This window comes from Microcaecilia unicolor, chromosome 13, assembly GCF_901765095.1.
Source record: "Microcaecilia unicolor chromosome 13, aMicUni1.1, whole genome shotgun sequence".
Taxonomy (NCBI): domain Eukaryota; kingdom Metazoa; phylum Chordata; class Amphibia; order Gymnophiona; family Siphonopidae; genus Microcaecilia; species Microcaecilia unicolor.
This window is the reverse complement of record NC_044043.1, coordinates 25,059,319-25,080,141: the sequence shown is the minus strand read 5'-3', so window position 1 is coordinate 25,080,141 and position 20,823 is coordinate 25,059,319.

The following is a 20,823-nucleotide window of genomic DNA, read 5'->3' as shown; positions in this document are numbered from 1 at the left end:
TGAACACTTATATTGATTCCTCAAATCCAAGACAACTATGCAGCCTATTTCCATACATTGAGAAGACAAAACTTGTCACAGTTGTTCATGCCATGATAACATCAAGACTGGATTACTATAATGTACTCTGGATTGGTTTGACTATAAAGGGTTTGCATTAGCTCCAGATGAGCTAATCTGGAAGTTACTAAAGACCAACCTGTTCGAGAAGACATATATTGAGCCATCACAAATAACCTAACATCAAAACTCTATTAGAATCAGATGATACTGTACTCTCTTCACCTGACTGCATCAATCAATTCACCACTAATGAACATTAACGCATTACCCCCTTATCTCTTACACCTGCAATTATGCTTATTCAATCTACTTTACTTTTTACATTTATGAATTTTTATTGTAACATTACTTTGTATTTCTCACTCCGGAAATGGTGATCGCCATTATGGAATGATGTAAGCCACATTGAGCCTGCAAAAAGGTGGGATAATGTGGGATACAAATGTAACAAACAAACAAATAAATAATTCAGAATGCTGCATTAAGACTGATAGAAGGTTGCAAGCGACATGATCACATCGCAGTATTTCTTCAAAAAACTTCATTGGCTGCTTGTACAGCACATAACTAAATTTAAAGCTCTGTCTGATCTTCAAGGCCCTTAAAGGAAATAGGCCAGAGTACTTGATTTCCTTCTACACATCTCCAAGGTTGCCAAGGTTCTCTCAAGGAGTATCCTTAACCACACCCTCCAAATGACATCACATAACGTGACCTCCGCCGGTGAAGCCTGCCCTGAAGTGGCTCTCACACTTTGAAATGCAAGTATCTCTACTTCAGGAAGCAGGTGAAAACTTGGCTCATCCCAATGAAACCTGCTAGTCACACAGGCTGCACATACAGTAGCAGGACTTGCTTATCCACACTCCTACCCTAGCTGAGATTATATTCATTCACTTTCTGATTTCACATGTAACTTTTTAAAACTAGACCCCTTATTTTCTAACTCCAGTTATTCTATCTGTTCCACCTATTCTGTTTCCTAAAATGTCTTACTGTGTATTGTGTTGACATTGTAAACAGTTGTCATGTCCCCTACCTCAACAGATGCAGCGTCCTCAGGCTGCGCAGGGTCCTGTCAACACGCACACTTGACTGGCACAGCCCTGAGCCATGTGTGTGTGGTTCTTCTCTGGCTGCAGACTCCTTGATTGCTTTGCTTCCATGCACCTGGCTCTGCTCTCTCTCTACATGGCTTCCAGGCTCCTTGATTGCTTTGCTTCCACCCACCTGGGTCTGCTCTTCCTCTGCCTGGCTTCCCTTGCTTCTCTCCTATTGGTCTTCCGGTTCCTCCTTCCCCTGCTCTTGTCCTATGGCTGTGCCCCTTCTCCCTGCTGATGTCAGACGCCAGCACTTTATCAGCTGAGCTCTCCCTAGACTCCTTGCTTCGGCTTCTACTTTGGTAGGTGTTACTTGTTCAGTAGTGTGCTTCTCCTCTACTTTGTTCTGCCAGTACCTGGATTACTCTCATGTCTGCTGTCTGCCTACTGACCTTGCCTGTACCTAGATTACTCTTGTGTCTACTGTCTGCTTCCTGACCTTACCTGTACCTGGATTACTCTCGTGTCTGCAGCCTGCCTACTGACTCTGCCTGTACCTGGATTACTCTTGTGTCTGCTGCCTGCCTCCTGACCTTGCCTGTACCTGGATTACTCTCGTGTCTGCAGCCTGCCTACTGACTCTGCCTGTACCTGGATTACTCTTGTGTCTGCTGCCTGCCTCCTGACCTTGCCTGTACCTGGATTACTCTTGTGTCTGCAGCCTGCCTACTGACTCTGCCTGTACCTGGATTACTCTTGTGTCTACTGTCTGCCTCCTGACCTTGCCTGTACCTGAATTACTCTCGTGTCTGCAGCCTGCCTACTGACTCTGCCTGTACCTGGATTACTCTAGTGTCTGCTGCCTGCCTACTGACTCTGCCTGTACCTGGATTACTCTTGTGTCTGTTGCCTGCCTACTGACTCTGCCTGTACCTGGATTACTCTTGTGTCTGTTGCCTGCCTACTGACTTTGCCTGCACCTGGATTACTCTTGTGTCTGCTGCCTGCCTACTGACTCTGCCTGTACTTGGATTACTCTTGTGTCTGCTGCCTGCCATCTGACTCTGCCTGTACCTGGATTACTCTCTTGACCTGCTGCCTGCCTACTGACTGCCTGTACCTGGATCACTCTCTTGCCTGCTGCCTGTCTGGCCGTCACGTTCATCACCCCGCTTCCTGCTCCATCTCGTAAGCCCTGCAGGTCGCCCGCACCTAGGGGCTCAACCTCTGGGGAATGGCGGTCAGCGCAGGTGAAACCTGGGGTTGTCTGGCCACCAAGCGGAACCTGGTCCGAGTACCGGGCTCAGCAGCGCTCTACTTGATACAAGAACTCTCAGGTCTGGCAATAGCGTACTGTGCCATACTGTTTACTGCTTTTTCTATTGTTTATGTTCGATTTGTTTTTGCTGTATACCTTGGGTGAATTTCTTCAAAAAGATGGTAAGTAAATCCTAATAATTAACAGGCTGCAATCCTTATTTATCTTCATTTTGGAGGGAAAAATAAATAAATGGAGTTGTTAGGAACTGGGCAACATTCTGGGGAAGGGGGAGCCTATTCCGAAAGGATGGGCTCCACCTTAACCAGGGTGGGACCAGGCTGCTGGCATCGGCATTTAAAAAGGAGATAGAGCAGCTTTTAAACTAGAAATGGGGGGAAGGCAGACAGTCGCTCAAAAGCGCATGGTTCGGGAAAAGGTATCTTGCAAAGATACCTCACAAACAGGGAAGATAGGGTTTCTGGATAGTGAGGTTGCACAACAGACCGTGGTAGGCCAGGTGCCCTTAAATACAACTAAAGATCAGACAAAGATGTCAAATCAATAGTGTCAGGTACTAAGCATCATGCAAATAAGAACAACAAACATACTCTGAAATGTATATAGGCAAATGCTAGGAGTCTAAGAAATAAGATGGGAGAGTTGGAATATATTGCACTAAATGAAAAATTGAATATAATAGGCATTACTGAGACCTGGTGGAAGGAGGATAACCAGTGGGACACTGTCATACCGGGGTACAAAGTATATCGTAATGATAGGGTAGACCGGACTGGTGGAGGGGTAAGCATTGTATATTAAAGAGAGCCTTCACTCAGATAGATTACAAATTCAGCAGGACACAAATCACACCTTTGAATCACTGTGGGTTGAAATTCCATGTATAAAAGGGAAAAAAATGGTGATAGGAGTGTACTACCGTCCACCTCGCCAGGATGAGCAGGTAGACACAGAAATGATAAAAGAAATCAGAGACGTGAACAAAATGGGCAATGTGATAATAATGGGTGACTTCAATTATCCAAATATAGACTGGGTAAATGTAACATCGGGACACGCTACAGAGATACAATTCCTTGATGAAATCAAGGACAGCGTTATGGAGCAACTGGTGCAGGAGCCGATGAGAGAAGGAAAAATTCTAGACTTGGTCCTTAGTGGAGCGCATGATCTGGTGAGGGATGTTATGGTACTGGGGCCGCTTGATAACAGTGACCATAATATGATCAGTTTTGATATCAACCTTGAAGTAACTGTACACAGAAAGTAAAATACGTTAGCGTTTAACTTTAAAAAAGGAGACTATGATAAAATGAGAAGAACTGTAAAAAAAAAAAACTTAGGGGGGCAACTGAGAGAGTAAAAACTGTACAACAGGCGTAGACGCTGTTCAAAAATACCATCCTGGAGGCCCAGGCCATACATATTCCGCGAATTAGAAAAGAAAGACGGAAGTCCAAAAGACACCCGGCCTGGTTGAAAAGTGAGGTGAAGGAAGCTATTAGGGCTAAAAGAAACGCCTTCAGAAAATGGAAGAAGGAACAGTCTGAAAATAACAAGAAACAGCATAAGGAGTGTCAAAGCAAATGCAAGGCGCAGATTAAGAAGGCCAAGAGGGAGTATGAAAAAAAGATAGCATTAGAGGCAAAAAAACATAGTAAAAAATTTTTTCGGTATATTAAAAGCAGGAAGCCGGCAAAAGAATCGGTTGGGCCGCTGGATGACCGAGGGGTAAAAGGGGCGATCAAGGAAGACAAAGACGTAGCGGAGAGACTGAATGAATTCTTTGCTTCGGTCTTCACCGAGGAAGATTTGGGTGGGATACCGGTGTCAGAAATGGTATTTCAAGCGGACGAGTCGGAGAAACTTACTGACTTCACGGTAAACCTGGAGGACGTAATGGAGCAGTTCGGCAAACTGAAGAGTAGCAAATCTCCTGGACCGGATGGTATTCATCCTAGAGTACTGATAGAACTGAAAAACGAGCTTGCGGAGCTACTGCTAGTGATATGCAACTTATCCTTAAAATCGAGCGTGGTACCGGAAGATTGGAGGGTGGCCAATGTAACGCCCATTTTTAAAAAAGGCTCCAGAGGAGATCCGGGAAATTATAGACCGGTGAGTCTGACGTCGGTGCCGGGGAAAATGGTAGAGGCTATTATCAAAAACAAAATTACAGAGCACATCCGAGGACATGGATTACTGAGACCAAGTCAGCATGGCTTTTGTGTGGGGAAATCTTGCCTGACCAATTTACTTCAATTCTTTGAAGGAGTGAACAAACATGTGGACAAAGGGGAGTCAGTTGATATTGTGTATCTGGATTTTCAAAAGGCGTTTGACAAGGTACCTCATGAAAGACTACAGAGGAAATTGGAGGGTCATGGGATAGGAGGAAATGTCCTATTGTGGATTAAAAACTGGTTGAAGGATAGGAAACAGAGAGTGGGGTTAAATGGGCAGTATTCACAATGGAGAAGGGTAGTTAGTGGGGTTCCTCAGGGGTCCGTGCTAGGACCGCTGCTTTTTAATATATTTATAAATGATTTAGAGATGGGAGTAACTAGCGAGGTAATTAAATTTGCTGATGACACAAAGTTATTCAAAGTCGTTAAATCGCGACAGGATTATGAAAAATTACAAGAGGACCTTACGAGACTGGGAGACTGGGCGGCTAAATGGCAGATGATGTTTAATGTGAGCAAGTGCAAGGTGATGCATGTGGGAAAAAAGAACCCGAATTATAGCTACGTCATGCAAGGTTCCACGTTAGGAGTTACGGACCAAGAAAGGGATCTGGGTGTCGTCGTCGATAACACACTAAAACCTTCTGCTCAGTGTGCTGCTGCGGCTAAGAAAGCGAATAGAATGTTGGGTATTATCAGGAAAGGTATGGAAAACAGGTGTGAGGATGTTATAATGCCATTGTATCGCTCCATGGTGCGACCACACCTTGAGTATTGTGTTCAATTCTGGTCGCCACATCTCAAGAAAGATATAGTAGAATTGGAAAAGGTGCAGCGAAGGGCGACTAAAATGATAGCGGGGATGGGACGACTTCCCTATGAAGAAAGACTAAGGAGGCTAGGGCTATACAGCTTGGAGAAGAGACGGCTGAGGGGAGACATGATAGAGGTATATAAAATAATGAGTGGAGTGGAACAGGTGGATGTGAAGCGTCTGTTCACGCTTTCCAAAAATACTAGGACTAGGGGGCATGCGATGAAACTACAGTGTAGTAAATTTAAAACAAATCGGAGAAAATTTTTCTTCACCCAACGTGTAATTAAACTCTGGAATTCGTTGCCGGAGAAAGTGGTGAAGGCGGTTAGCTTAGCAGAGTTTAAAAAGGGGTTGGACGGTTTCCTAAAGGACAAGTCCATAAACTGCTACTAAATGGACTTGGAAAACTCCAAAATTCCAGGAATAACATGTTTAGAATGTTTGTACGTTCGGGAAGCTTGCCAGGTGCCCTTGGCCTGGATTGGCCGCTGTCGTGAACAGGATGCTGGGCTCGATGGACCCTTGGTCTTTTCCCAGTATGGCATTACTTATGTACTTATGTAAGGGTAAGAGCTCCCTTCCTCAGTTGCTGGATCACATGAATGGAATAAATTGCTATTGGAACTCAGAATGCAGAAAAATGTGAGTTCTTATAAGTGTTTATTGAAGCAACATTTATTTTGCTTGGCTTATATTTTATGTCTTTATTTTGAACTTGTTTAATTTTGTCTTGGTTGCTGTTTAGTGTTTTTATTTGTCCTATTGTGTATTTGTTTTCTGCCTTGGGTAGGTGGATTATAAATCTAAAGGGCCGGTCCAGGTGAGCACTTTAAGCAAATCTACATGTTGTGAGAAGGCTGTAGCGAAGGCTTCTCACGAGAATGTGGAAAAGCACTACTACAGGTCCCAAAAGGCATTGGGGAGCACCAGCTCTAAACTTGGCATGGTACTGCCTTAGTGGAACAGGGTGGTTTCCCTCAAAATCTGTAAAGTACTACTACTACTATTTAGCATTTCTATAGCGCTACAAGGCGTACGCAGCGCTGCACAAACATAGAAGAAAGACAGTCCCTGCTCAAAGAGCTTACAATCTAATAGACAAAAAATAAAGTAAGCAAATCAAATCAATTAATGTGTACAGGAAGGAGGAGAGGAGGGTAGGTGGAGGCGAGTGGTTACAAGTGGTTACGAGTCAAAAGCAATGTTAAAGAGGTGGGCTTTCAGTCTAGATTTAAAGGTGGCCAAGGATGGGGCAAGACGGAGGGGCTCAGGAACTTTATTCCAGGCATAGGGTGTAGCAAGACAGAAGGCGCGAAGTCTGGAGTTGGCAGTAGTGGAGAAGGGAACAGATAAGAAGGATTTATCCATGGAGCGGAGTGCACGGGAAGGGGTGTAGGGAAGGACAAGTGTGGAGAGATACTGGGGAGCAGCACTAAGTAGGAGGGGAAGCATAAGGATACAGTCAGCAAACAGGCTGTTGCCTGGAAATGATCTTTTCCACCTGTTATGGGTTTTAGATATGATAGTTCATTCAGGGTCTTTTTGTTATTCTGCGGGTGAACTTTGGAATCTGTTGTCCTTATATGTTCGTCAAAGTCCATCGTATAGTACTTTTAGGAAGAGATTGAAAACAAGGTTTTTTTTAGAGTGTTTGTTTTGTGAGTTTTTAGTATGTAAAATGCTGTGTTTGCTGTTAATGTAATTTTGTGTCTAATTGTAATGCGCTCCAAACCTGTATTTTTAAGGGATTTTGCAGGATATAAGACTCTAATAGCATAGCATAGTTAAAAATGACTAGCCCTCTCACACCTGGAACATCCCAAATTGCCTATATAGATGCCCATGTTGGTATTTTCGAACATCCCAAAGTTGATATGGCTATCCAAAAGGACATTCTGAGCAGGAAGGGCAACTTCACTGCTCAAAAGTGCAATTCCTGGTAAAGGCAGTGGTCTTTCACAATGCCAACCTCTGTGCCCCTAAAGGGCAGCGCATAGGCTCATACACAACTCAAAGGGAGTGGGTGGCCATATGCTGCAAGCTCAGTGCAGACTTTCATAACCGTAGAGATGTTGAAGATTGCAAGAGAAAGTGGATGCAACTCCGCCGTTATGAAAGGTCAAGGCAGATGATCCCCAGGAGGCTGACATTGTCAACGTCACTCCCATGGAGCAAATGGTGTACGAAACTCTAAAATCCAAGAAGGCACAAGGAGCCTTCAAATATGGTAGTGCCTCAGCTGCACTTTATTAATCAGACCCGACACAGTCCGCGTTTAGCAACAAATGCCTGTGTCAGGGGTCTAAGGGGGTCTTTTACTAAAAGTTAGATTGATTTATCTGCAGCAGGGCCCATTTTATTCCTATGTGTCCTGCTGCAGATAACAAGTTAATCTTTAGTAAAAGACCTCCTAAATAAATATCAACAAATAAGTCAAATAATAAAACGTACCAAAACACAAGAAATCATATAAAAACAAATAAATTGTAATTATCCAAAATAATCACTACTATATATAAATAATACAATGAAATCTGAAATAATACAAAAAAGTAATGTCAAAAAGGTGAAACATCATCTTTAAACTGTAACAAATACAAAGTACAAACAATAAACGGGAGCTGCATATGTCACATACCAAGAAACAGATAATCCAATGGTCAAAAAACAAACTTGTCTTCAAAAAGACAGGTCTGCTTAAAACTAAAAAATGATAAACAGTATTAGCTGAGATGAATAAAGCCATTCCTTAATACTATGATAAATCACAAATGGTGTGATAAAATCTGAATGCATGTGAAAAACAAACCATTGTGATAAAAATCCAGTAATCATCTTGTATTTTAACTTCCTTCAGTAAACAATGCAAGAGTGTTCATCTTTGAGCCTATGTACTGATAAAAACATAGGGGTGAAAAGTGATCCTTGGTGAATAATAGTAAGTGTGCTTAATGTCAAAATAGTGAAGAGATAAATGCACTTGCTACTTATAGAAGTGCTTTATAGAAAGCAATGGAATACTACTCAACACAATGGATGTTGAATGAAGAAACAAACTGATTAAGTGTGCTATATGTAGTAGAGACATGAAAAATAAAATGGGGAACAAAATGAACATTCCTGTGGTGAAACTACTAACTTGAAATTGAAAAATATATTATAAAGAAAGTGTAATACTGTGGCTACAATCATGTGAGAGATGAATCAAGATCAAACAAGAAATACCTTCATAACGAGATGCCTAGAAAGCTCGGGAACTGAAAATGAAATACTACCCTGTTTCCCCGAAAATAAGACCTAGTAGAGGTTTTGCTGAATTGCTAAATATAAGGCCTCCCCTGAAAGTAAGACCTAGCAAAGTTTTTGCTTGGCCCCGATGGGACATGGACACAGAAACCTTAATTTTTTTCGCTGCAACCCAAAGACGAAATAACATAAAAGAAATGCAAGAAACAAGACTGAGGTGGAAAATCTATCGTCCAGCAGACTCCTACCATCTTCCTTCACGCTTTTCTGAAGATCAACTACCGGTAAGTGAGCCCGGAAAGAAAAGAAACATCCCCCTTGCAGAAATAATAAAAGAAAAGAAAATGAGTAACCGAGCCCTTTTGGCGCTGCTCCATCACCCAAGGGCTAAGTCAGACTAGAAGGATGGAAAGTGTTGCGAATGTACAGGAGGAGCGCATAAAGCGCCACCAACGGGGAACGGAGCTACCGTAGAATTTTTTTTAATGTTTGTAATATGGTAGGGATGATCCTGCGCCCTAAGCCCTCTCACAACCTCCCGAGACCCCCAGCCAGAGCAGCCCGGCCCCACATTCCATTACCTTCCCTAGTGCATACCCCTCCTCCATTCCCAGCCCAGCCAGGGCGGCTCTGCTCCGCTCGAGTCCTGCGGTCACTGTGGGCAGATAGGCGAGCCACGGCCTACTCCTGCAGGATACCACCCCCCACTTCAATACTGTTCCCGACCGTCACAGTCCCCCTACTACTCCCGAATAAGACATCCCCTGAAAATAAGACCTAGCGCATCTTTGGGAGCAAATATTAATATAAGACACTGTCTTATTTTCGGGGAAACGCGGTACAAACTCATTAATTCTGCCTCTAAGGCATAGCTGATTAAACATGCAAACACCAATGAGCTGTTAAACATCAATTCCACAAGGACTTACCAAGTTATACATCTAGTCGAAAGTTCAGCTGTATGAAAATGACCAAACATGAAACTCTAAATCATAGTGTGGGCAGAGGAAACAGGCAAGATTATGCTCTGTTTACAAGTTTCAGGTTTATTAAGTAATTTGCTAATCCGCCAATCTACAGTGTGTCAAGCTTACAGTTTAAAGGGGAAAGAAAGGAAATGACACGCAATAAAGAAGAAAAAAAACGACGGGCAGACAAATACAGAAAGAAAAAGGGGAGAACTACAAAGTAGATATAAAAGAGGAGTAAGAGGGTTAACACAAGAGGAGGGGTTCCACTACTAGTATTCCAAGGAAACCAGCCATCAAAAGCTTCCAGGAAGAGATGTGTCTTCAAGTCGATTTTGAATCTAATTACAATGGGGAGTGTTTTTCAGGTGTAATGACAGTTGGTTCCAGAGCTGAGGGGCCCTAACTGAGAAATTGGAGCGACACATGGAGGTCCTGGGAACTGCAAAGAATGGGGGACCTACGAGAAGATCTTGATCAGAAGATCGTAGGGATAAAGGTGGACAATAAGGAATAAGTTAGGGTAAAAGAAAAGAAGGCTCCTGAGATTCTCTAATTTTGTAAGTTAAAAGGAGCAGTTTGTAGACACTACGAGAAGAGACAGGCAGCCAAGGAGCATCTTTCAGGAGTGGGGTGACGTGGTTGAATTTCGTATGACCTGTAATGAGTTTGATAGCAGTGTTTTGGTTGAATTGTAGTTGCTTAAGCTCATGTTGGGTGAAATAGAGCATTACAATAGTCAAGGGATGATATAATGAAGGAATGAATAAGTATGTTCAGTGCTGCTGGGAGAAGAAATGGCCAAATTGTTCTAATGTGCTGCAGTTGAAAGACAATTCGCTTCACTACTACAGAGACCTGTAGGGCAAAAGATAGAGCGTTGTCAAGGGTTGCACCTAAAATTTCGATCTGATTAGCTATGGTGAAGGGACAGCATTCATTAAGATAGGGGAGGCTAGGGGAGGAATCTGTCTACTGGAGACGAGAACAGCACAGGATTTATCGGGGTTTGGGATTGGTTGATACTGTTTAAACCAAGTACAGATAGTATCCAACTTACGACAAAGGTCAGTACTTGTATATCGTCTGCATAGACAAAAGACGTAAAATCCAATGAGTATAAAATGGACAGTAATGGGGCTAAGAAAATATTGAATAGCAATGGAGACAGAATCGAGCCCTGAAGTACCTCAGAAGTCAGGGAGAAAAGTTCTGAGATATACTGTATATGTACAGTTAGTAAGGTATGAGGCAAACCATGAAAGAGCAGTGTCAGTCAAACCAATTTGGGAGAGCTTTCTGAGAAGGAGCTTGTGATCCATGGTGTCAAATCAGTGGCAATAAGGAGTACAGACTGGGATTGGCTGAGGTGAATCCGGATATAGGTGACTTGAGGACCGCTGCTAGAAAAGAGGTGAGTTCTCAGTCCAACCCCAGAAGGGTCTGAACTACCAACAAACCCCGGTACTCTTCACCACAACCAGCCGCCGTTTCCCAGGGGTTGAGCCCCCAGTGCAGGTGGCCAGCAGGACTTAACTACACCAGGGGAAAGAACTAGTCTCAAGCAGGAACTCACTTCAGGGATGCACAAGTCTCAAGCAGCACATGAGTCTCAAGCAGGAAATCTCAGTGGAGGTAAACCAGTCTTAAATAGGGCTTTGGCCTCGGGCTAGGACTAATGGAAGAAATATTCAGGTCTCAAGCGGAACTCACAGTAGAAGATAACTACATAAGTATTGCCACACTGGGACAGACCAAAGGTCCATCAAGCCCAGCATTTTTTTCCCAGCAGTAGCCTACCCAGGTCACAAATACCTCGCAAGATCCTGAAAAACTTCAATACATTTTATGCTGCTTATCCCAGAAATAGCAGTGGATTTTCCCCAAATCAATTTAATAATGGTCTGTGGACTAGGAAGCCGTCCAGACCTTTTTAAAACCTTGCTAAGCTATCCGCCTTTACCACATTCTCTGGCAACGAATTCCACAGTTTAATTGCACGTTGAGTGAAGAAACCTTTTCTCTGATTCGTATTAAATTTACTACTTTGTAGCTTCATCGCATGCCCCCTAGTCCTAGTATTTTTGGAAAGAGTAAACAAACGATTCATGTCTACCCGTTCAACTACACTCATTATGTTATAGACCTGTATCATATCTCAACTCAACTGTATTTTCTCCAGGCTGAAGAGCCCTGGTTGCTTCAGCCTTTCCTCATAGGGAAATCGTCCCATCCCCTTTATCATTTTTGTCGCCCTTCTCTGTACCATTTCTAATTCCACTATACCTGTTTTTGAGATGCAGTGACCAAAACTGAACACAATATTCGAGGTGCAGTCGCACCGTGGACCGATGCAAAGGCATTATAAAGTCCTCACTTTTGTTCTCCATTCCTTTCCTAATAATACCTAACGTTCTATTTGCTTTCTTAGTCGCCGCCACAGCACACTTATCAGAGAGTTTCAATGTATCATCAGCAACAATGCTGAGATCCCCTTCTTGATCAGTGACTCCTAACGTGGAACCTTGCGTTACGTAGTTCCTTTTTCCCACATGCATCACTTTTCACTTGCTCACATTAAAGATCATCTGCCATTTAGATGCCCAGTCCCGTAAAGTCCTCTTGTAATTTTTTACAATCCTCTTGGGCAGGGTGATCTTGCCGAGCTCATGGCCTTTGCATTCTGTTAAGCTTTCACGGAGAACTGGATTCGTGAGCCCTTGGACCACTGCCGAGGAGCGGCAGTGGCAGGCAAAACCACCCCCCCCAAACCAAAGCCAAGGCAGTACTCTGACGGGTTGGTAGAAACAGGACTGGAACCCCGGACTGGAGTTGCAGCTGAGGCAAACAAGCTGGAACAGGCAGTGCAGGAACAGCTAGACTTCACCTGCGCTTGACCACTGTTCCCCAGGGGTTGAGCCCCTGGGTGCAGGCGGTTGGCAGGACTTATAGGACAGGGCAGGAACTGGATACCAACAGGATACACACAGGGTCTAGAATACACAAGGGCGGCTAAGCAGAATACTAGACTAGGACTCTCAGACAAACAATACCACACTAGGTAGAAAGCAGACAGGCTCAAGAACAAGGACTGAAAGCTGCCAAGCAGCCACTAGGCAAAATACACAGACAGACTAAAGAGCAAGGACTGAAAGCTGCAAAGCAGCCACTAAGAAAGAAACACAGACAACCAGGAACTAGACAAGGAATACAGACCAGAAACAAGACTAGGAAATAAGCAATAAAACCAAAGCTAAACTACACACAGACTAACTAGAACCAGACAAGGAACTCAGACAAGAAACTGGACTAGGCAGAAGTGCACAGAGCACACCAACATACCAGGGACCGTAGGCGATGCAAAGGCCCTGCTGAAAGGGCCAGGTGCCTAATAAAGGCAATCAGCAGCTGAGGCTCAAGCTGCAGAAATCTCAAGGCAGCTAGGGGTGAGGCTAGCTGCCAAACTTCCAACCAAGTCTGGCGGGCTAGAATATCTGGACCAGACTGGAATGAAAGTCTGGAATGTGTAGGGAGACAGCAAGACAGTCTATGGCAGCCACCGGTTCTGGCCGCCAGAGGGCGAGGTGAGCACAGCCAAGGAAAGCAGTCACCTTGAAGAAAGACTAAGGAGGCTAGGGCTTTTCAGCTTGGAGAAGAGACAGCTGAGGGGAGACATGATAGAGGTATATAAAATAATGAGTGGAGTAGAACAGGTGGATGTGAAGCATCTGTTCACGCTTTCCAAAAATACTAGAACTAGGGGCATGCGATGAAACTACAGTGTAGTAAATTTAAAACAACTCAGAGAAAATTTTTTTTCACCCAACGCATAATTAAACTCTGGAATTCATTGCTGGAGAACGTGGTGAAGGTGGTTAGCTTGGCAGAGTTTTAAAAGGGGTTAGACGGCTTCCTAAAGGACAAATCCATAAACCACTACTAAATAGACTTGGGAAAAATCCACAGTTCCAGGAATAACATGTATAGAATGTTTCTACTTTTGGGAATTTGCCAGGTGCCCTTGGCCTGGATTGGCCGCTGTCATGGACAGGATGCTGGGCTCGATGGACCCTTGGTCTTTTCCCAGTGTGGCATTACTTATGTACTTAGTTTTGGAGGCCGTATCTTGCCAAAGATGTAAAAAGACTGGAAGCTGTGCAAAGAGAAGCTACAAAAATGGTATGGGATTTGCATTGTAAACCGTACAAGGAGAGACTTCTAGACCTGAACATGTATACCTTGGAGGAAAGGAGAAACAGGGGTGAGATGATACAGACATTCAGATATTTCAAAGGTGTTAATCACCAAACGAACCTTTTCTGGAGACGGGAAGTTGGTAGAACTAGAGGACATGAATTGAGGTTGAAGGGGGGCAGACTCAGGAATAATGTCAGGAAGTATTTTTTTCATGGAGAGGGTGGTGGATATTTGGAATGCCCTCCCACGGGAGGTGGTGGAGATGAAAACGGTAATGGAATTCAAACATGCATGGGATAAACACTAAGGAATCCTGTTTAGAAGGAATGGATCCGCGGAATCTTAGCGGAGATTGGGTGGCGACGCCGGTAATTGGGATGCGAAACCGGTGCTGGGCAAACTTCTGTGGTCTACACCCTGATTGTAACTGAATAGATATGGAAGGGCTGGAGTGTAAATTTTAAGGGGTGTTGACATTAGCTTCAGAATTTAGTACAAGAAGAGTGCAGGGCAGACTTCTATGGTCTGTGCCCTGAGAATGGGAAGGAGTAACCAAACACTGGTATGAAGTATCATATACCATGTAAAATGAGTTCATCTTGTTGGGCAGACTGGATGGACCGTATAGGTTTTTATCTGCCGTCATTTACTATGTTACTATGGATTGAATCGGTGGAGGGGTAGCACTGTATGTTAAGGAGAGCCTTGAATCAAATAAATTGAAATTTCTGCAGGAAACAAAACACACCTTGGAATCCATATGGATTGAAATTCCATGTGTAAAGGGGAATAGGATAGAGATAAGAGTGTACTACCGTCCACCTGGCCAGGATAAACAGATGGATGTAGAAATGTTAAAGGAAATTAGGGAAGCAAACAGACTGGGCAACATGATAATAATGGGTGATTTCAATTACCCCGATATTGACTGGGTAAATGTAACCAGGGCAAGCTAAGGAGGTAAAATTCCTTGACGAAATCAAGGACTGCTTTATGGAGCAGCTGGTACAGGAGCCAACGAGAGAAGGAAAAATTCAAACCTAGTCCTTAGTGGAGCGCATGAAATGGTGTGGGAGGTAAAGGTGCAGGGGCCGCTTGATAACAGTGATCATAATATGATCAAATTTGAAATTAGCTTTGAAGTAAGTATACGCAGGAAATCCAATACGTTAGCGTTTAACTTTAAAAAAGGAGACTATGATAAAATGAGAAGAACTGTGAAAGAAAATCCTTCAGAAAATGGAAGAAGGAACCGACTGAAAATATTAAGAAACAGCATAAGGAATGTCAAATCAAATGCAAAGCGCTGATAAGGAAGGCAAAGAGACACTTTGAAAAAAAGATTGCGTTGGAGGCAAAAAACACATAGTAAAATTTTTTTTAGGTATATTAAAGCAGGAAGCCGGCAAAAGAATCGGTTGGACTGCTAGATGACTGAGGAGTAAAAGGGACAATCAGGGAAGACAAAGTCGTAGCGGAGAGATTAAATGAATTCTTTGCTTCGGTCTTCACCAAGGAAGATTTGGGTGAGATACCGGTGCCAGAAATGGTATTCGAAGCTGACGAGTCGGAGAAACTTAATGAATTCTCTGTAAACCTGGAGGATGTAATGGGGCAGTTCTACAAACTGAAGAGTAGCAATTCTCCTGGACCGGATGGTATTCATCCTAGAGTACTGATAGAACTGAAAAATGAGCTTGCGGACAACTGTTATGGCCTTCACTGCTGACAACGGATCTGCCCTTAACTGCTGACAATGGATCTGCCCTTAACTGCTGACAACTGATTTGTCCTCCACTGCTGACTTCCGATTTGTCCTCCACTGCTGACTTCCGATTTGTCCTCCACTGCTGATAACTGATTTGCCTTCCAATTTAACAAACTATCCTCCCTACCTTGACACCCTCTCTTTCCCATACACTCCCCAGCCATTCTCCTAACCGACTCTTCTTACACTCGCCAATAATCCTGATACATTTGCCAACATGATCTTCATAAAAATACTCATTATCATACACGCAACAGTCAACATCCCCCCTTTAGAATTTAACATTCTTCCAGTTCTTCAACATCATATAAGAACTCCCAAATCATTATCATCTCCACGGACCAACAACAATCACAGAAACCCAACTACAACCAGACAATCATCCTCTAAATCAATAACTTTTTCATCTAATGCTAAATCACCTAATACGAGACAACTTATCGAAATCTGCCCCTCATTTTCAACTAATGAACCGCATCTGCCCATACGAGTAGGATACATCAATGCTAGATCTGTAGTTAATAAATCCAAAACCATCACAGACTGGATTACATCTGACAAACTCAACATACTGTTCATCACAGAAACCTGGGTTCGTGATCCAAAAGATCCTATTATACTTGACTTATGCCCTCCAGGCTATAATATATCACATTGGCCTAGAAAAGATAAAAGAGGTGGAGGCATAGCGCTTAGCCATAGATCTAACTTCCTTGCAGAACCTATCTCAGAGTCCATCTCACCGCAAATTGAAATTGCTTCAATTAAACTTTATAACTCTATATTATGTGACCACCTAACCTGCATATTGTTTTACAGGCCTCTAAACAACTGGAACAATAGGCAAGCTTTATTTATGGACTTTATATCAAATGCATGTGTTAACAGTTCCAATATATTTTTAGTTGGAGATTTGAATCTGCATTTAGAAGACTCCAATTCTGTCCATACTCGAGAGTGTATTGACTTCCTTCAATTATGCAATTTTAACCTACCTCCAATGCAAACTACTCACATCAAAAGCCTCTCACTTGATATCATTTCCTACAAACATTCTTCAGACCAAAAATTCTTCTTTTCAGATATCTACTGCTCTGACCATTATAAAGCAACCTTATCTTTATACTGGCGTAAAATTAACCAAACTATAGTACGTGAACCCTTAACTTTCATCACCAGAGGACAGATTGATAAGGAAACTTTTTGGTGCCAAATCTATAACAATGACTGGTCAACAAATCCCTATTCAGATCACTTCCTTACAGAATGGGACAATAGATGCAAGATCATTCTGGATAAAATAGCCCCTTTTCACTCCAAAACGTTACGTAGAAGCAACCCTTCTCCATGGTTTAATAACATATTAAAAAACCTTAAGTCACAAACCAGGAAACTTGAAAAACTTTGGAGTAAATCAAGGAACATCAACACCTTCAATACTTGGGAAACAGTCACAAAGAAACTATAAGAAGGCCATCAAGCAAGGCAAAAGATCTTATTACACAAGGAAGATTATAACTACTGGAACTGACTTAAGGAAACAATATCAACTTATAAAAAATCTTCTCAACACTGATCCAGTCACAACATCACCCTCAAACTGTCCATCTGCCGACCAACTAGCCAAATATTTTAAAGGTAAAATCATCAACCTGTGCAACACAATCCCCCAAGACAATTCCAGCATTGATAGCTTTCTTGATGAATTGGACCCAGATATGGGCGTAATTCCAGCTGACCGCTCCTGGACAAACTTCAACCCTCTTACCACTGAAGAAATTTCCACAACAATATCCAAACTCTCTAAAGCACAGTGCCAACTTGACCCCTGCCCCAACTATCTAATGGAGAACACACTTTCACGCTTCATTACAGACCTCACCACTTACTTAAATTCCTCCTTCAACAGGGATCCTTCCCCCACCGAACATGGTAACATATTACTTACACCCATACCAAAAGACACCAAGAAACCAGCAGATGATATCACCAATTATCGCCCTGTGGCCTCTATCCCTCTATTGACCAAACTACTGGAAAACAGAGTAACCTCCCAACTCAACGAATTCACACAAAAGTTCTCCATCCTTCATGAGTCACAGTCAGGCTTTTGACCTGCTCACAGCATAGAAACGGTTTTACTCACCTTAATATCCAAATTCAAAAATGAAATTTCATCTGGTTACAACATCCTCCTTCTGCAATTTGACTTGAAACCTTTTATCCATTTGATTATGTTTCCGCCAATTCCAAGTTTGTCAGGTAACTTTGTAAGGATATAATGATTCACCATGTCAAATGCACTAGACAAGTCAAATTGGATCACCTCAAGATCCTATCGAGTCAAATCAACCACATCTATCTCGTCTCCCTGGTCATCAAAATGTGGGGTACCCCAAGGTTTACCTCTTTCCCTGATCCTCTTTAACCTTATGATTGATCCCTCTAGCCAAATCCCAATCTAAATTTGGCCTTAATCCCTTCATTTATGCAGATGGTGTTACTATTTTATCCCCTTCAATCCAACATAGCAGAAATTTACGATAAAATAATCAATGCCATGAACATCTTAGCCTCCTGGGCCAACGCTTTTAAGATGAAATTGAATAAGAAGAAAACACAATGTTTAATCCTTATATCCCAGTACTCTACACTCAACTCTGACTACACTCAATACACCTGATGTAACCATCCCCATTTCTGACAACCTAAAAATACTAGGATTATTATTAGACAAACATCTATGGAAAATTACGCAAAAGCTACGACAAAGAAAATGTTAACATGATGTGGATGTTGAAGTGTGTGAAACCCTATCTTCCCCTAAAAACTGTCCGCAATTTAGTCCAATCCACTGTACTTACCCACGTGATTACTGCAATAGGCATTTTATCGGAATGTAAGGCCCAAATCCTGAAAAAAACTCCAAGACTGCCCAAAACACGGCAGCCAGACTTATTTTTGGTAAGTCGCGGTTTGAGAGTGCAGCACCTCTCCTTATAAAGCTGCATGGCTCCCTATTATTGGAATGAATCAATTCAAAGTTCACACGATGATCATAAGATATCCACGGAGAATCCCCAGATTACATGTGCAATCTGATTGACCTTCCAAACAGGAATTGTTCTAGATCTTCTCAAACTTATCTAAACTTAAATCTTCCCAACTGTAAAGGAATCAAGTACAAAACATTTTATGCATCCAATTTCTCCGTTATGGGCGGCCGACTCTGGAGCGCCTTACCAAGATCTATTCGTACAGTCAATGACCATTTATCCTTCCGGAAGCTGCTAAAAACTTACCTCTTCAAGCAAGCCTATACAAATGTCTTAAATGGGAGTCCTTATACACTACCTGGCTTTGACTATTTGACAGAACCTGAAATATGCTTCCCCATTTATCCTCTTCCAACCATCATTATACATTCTTCCTTAATTAACAATTCCCAATATACACCCCCTTCCCACTCTATACCTCTACCACCTTCCTCCCTTACCCATTTTACTTATCCAATTTTATTGTCCACCTATTTATTCACTATATTACAGTTATCCATTTTGTGTTATCTGGTAAAACTGTTATATTATGTAAGCCGCATTGAACCTGCTAATAAGTGGGAAAGCGCGGGATATAAGTGTTACAAATAAATAAATATTGTTAGTAATATGTCATTTATCCTTAAAATCAAGCGTGGTACCGGAAGATTGGAGGGTGGCCAATGTAACGCCGATTTTTTAAAAAGGTTCCAGAGGAGATCTGGGAAATTATAGAACGGTGAGTCTGACATTGGTGCCGGGCAAAATGGTAGAGACTATTATTAAGATAAAAATTACAGAGCATATGGGCCGCTTTACTCATACTACCCCCCTCTCCTCAAGTTGCCTCACTGGCTCCCTATCCGTTTTCGCATCCTGTTCAAACTTCTACTAACCTATAAATGTACTCATTCTGCTGCTCCCCAGTATCTCTCCACACTCGTCCTTCCCTACACCCCTTCCCGTGCACTCCGCTCCATGGATAAATCCTTCTTATCTGTTCCCTTCTCCACTACTGCCAACTCCCAGACTTCGCGCCTTCTGTCTCGCTGCACCCTACGCCTGGAATAAACTTCCTGAGCCCCTCCGTCTTGCCCCATCCTTGGCCACCTTTAAATCTAGACTGAAAGCCCACCTCTTTAACATTGCTTTTGACTCATAACCACTTGTAACCACTCGCATCCACCTACCCTCCTCTCTTCCTTCCTGTACACATTAGTTGATTTGCTTACTTTTTTTTCTATTAGATTGTAAGCTCTTTGAGCAGGGACTGTCTTTCTTCTATGTTTGTGCAGTGCTGCGTAAGCCTTGAAACGCTATAGAAATGCTAAATAGTAGTAGTAGTAATATTCAAAAGCATGGATTAATGAGTCAAAGTCAACATGGATTTAGTGACGGGAAATCTTGCCTCACCAATCTACTACATTTCTTTGAAAGGGGTGAACAAACATGTGGATAAAGGTGAGCCGGTTGATATTGTGTATCTAGATTTTCAGACGGCGTTTTACAAAGTACCTCATGAAAGACTCCAGAGGAAATTGGAAAGTCATGGGATAGGAGGTAGTGTTCTATTGTGGATTAAAAACTGGTTAAAAGAATGAAAACAGACAGTAGGGTTAAATGGTCCGTATTCTCAATGGAGAAGGGTAGTTAGTGGGGTTCCCCAGGGCTCTGTGCTGGGGACCGCTGCTTTTAACATATTTATAAATGACCTAGAGATGGGAGTAACTAGTGAGGTAATTAAATTTGCTGACGTTTAATGTGAGCAAGTGCAAAGTGATGCATGTTTTTTTATTATCATTATTATTACATTTGTACCCCACGCTTTCCCACATAATGCAGGCTCAATGCAGCTTACATAGTAATTTGAAATACAAAGTTAATAGAATTTTAATAAAACAGTAGAAAACAATGTAAAGTTGGGCTTAGTGGTGTATGATAAGTTGAGCTATAAAATTTATGACTAGGATAAAAGAGGGTAGAGGATAGTGTAATTTCGGAGAAAGGGTAAGGAGGGATAAAATTAAGGAGAGATGGAAAGAGAAGGATGGGAGGTTGGAATTTAAGTCAGAACAGAATTGGGGGTGGAAGTTGGCGAGATTAGGTTGGGGCATTTGGGTAGGCATGCTTAAAGAGATGAGCTTTCAGCATTTTTCTAAAGGACAGGAAGTCATTTATTAATCAGATTGGTCTGGGTATAGCGTTCCAAAGCTGGCTGCCCAAA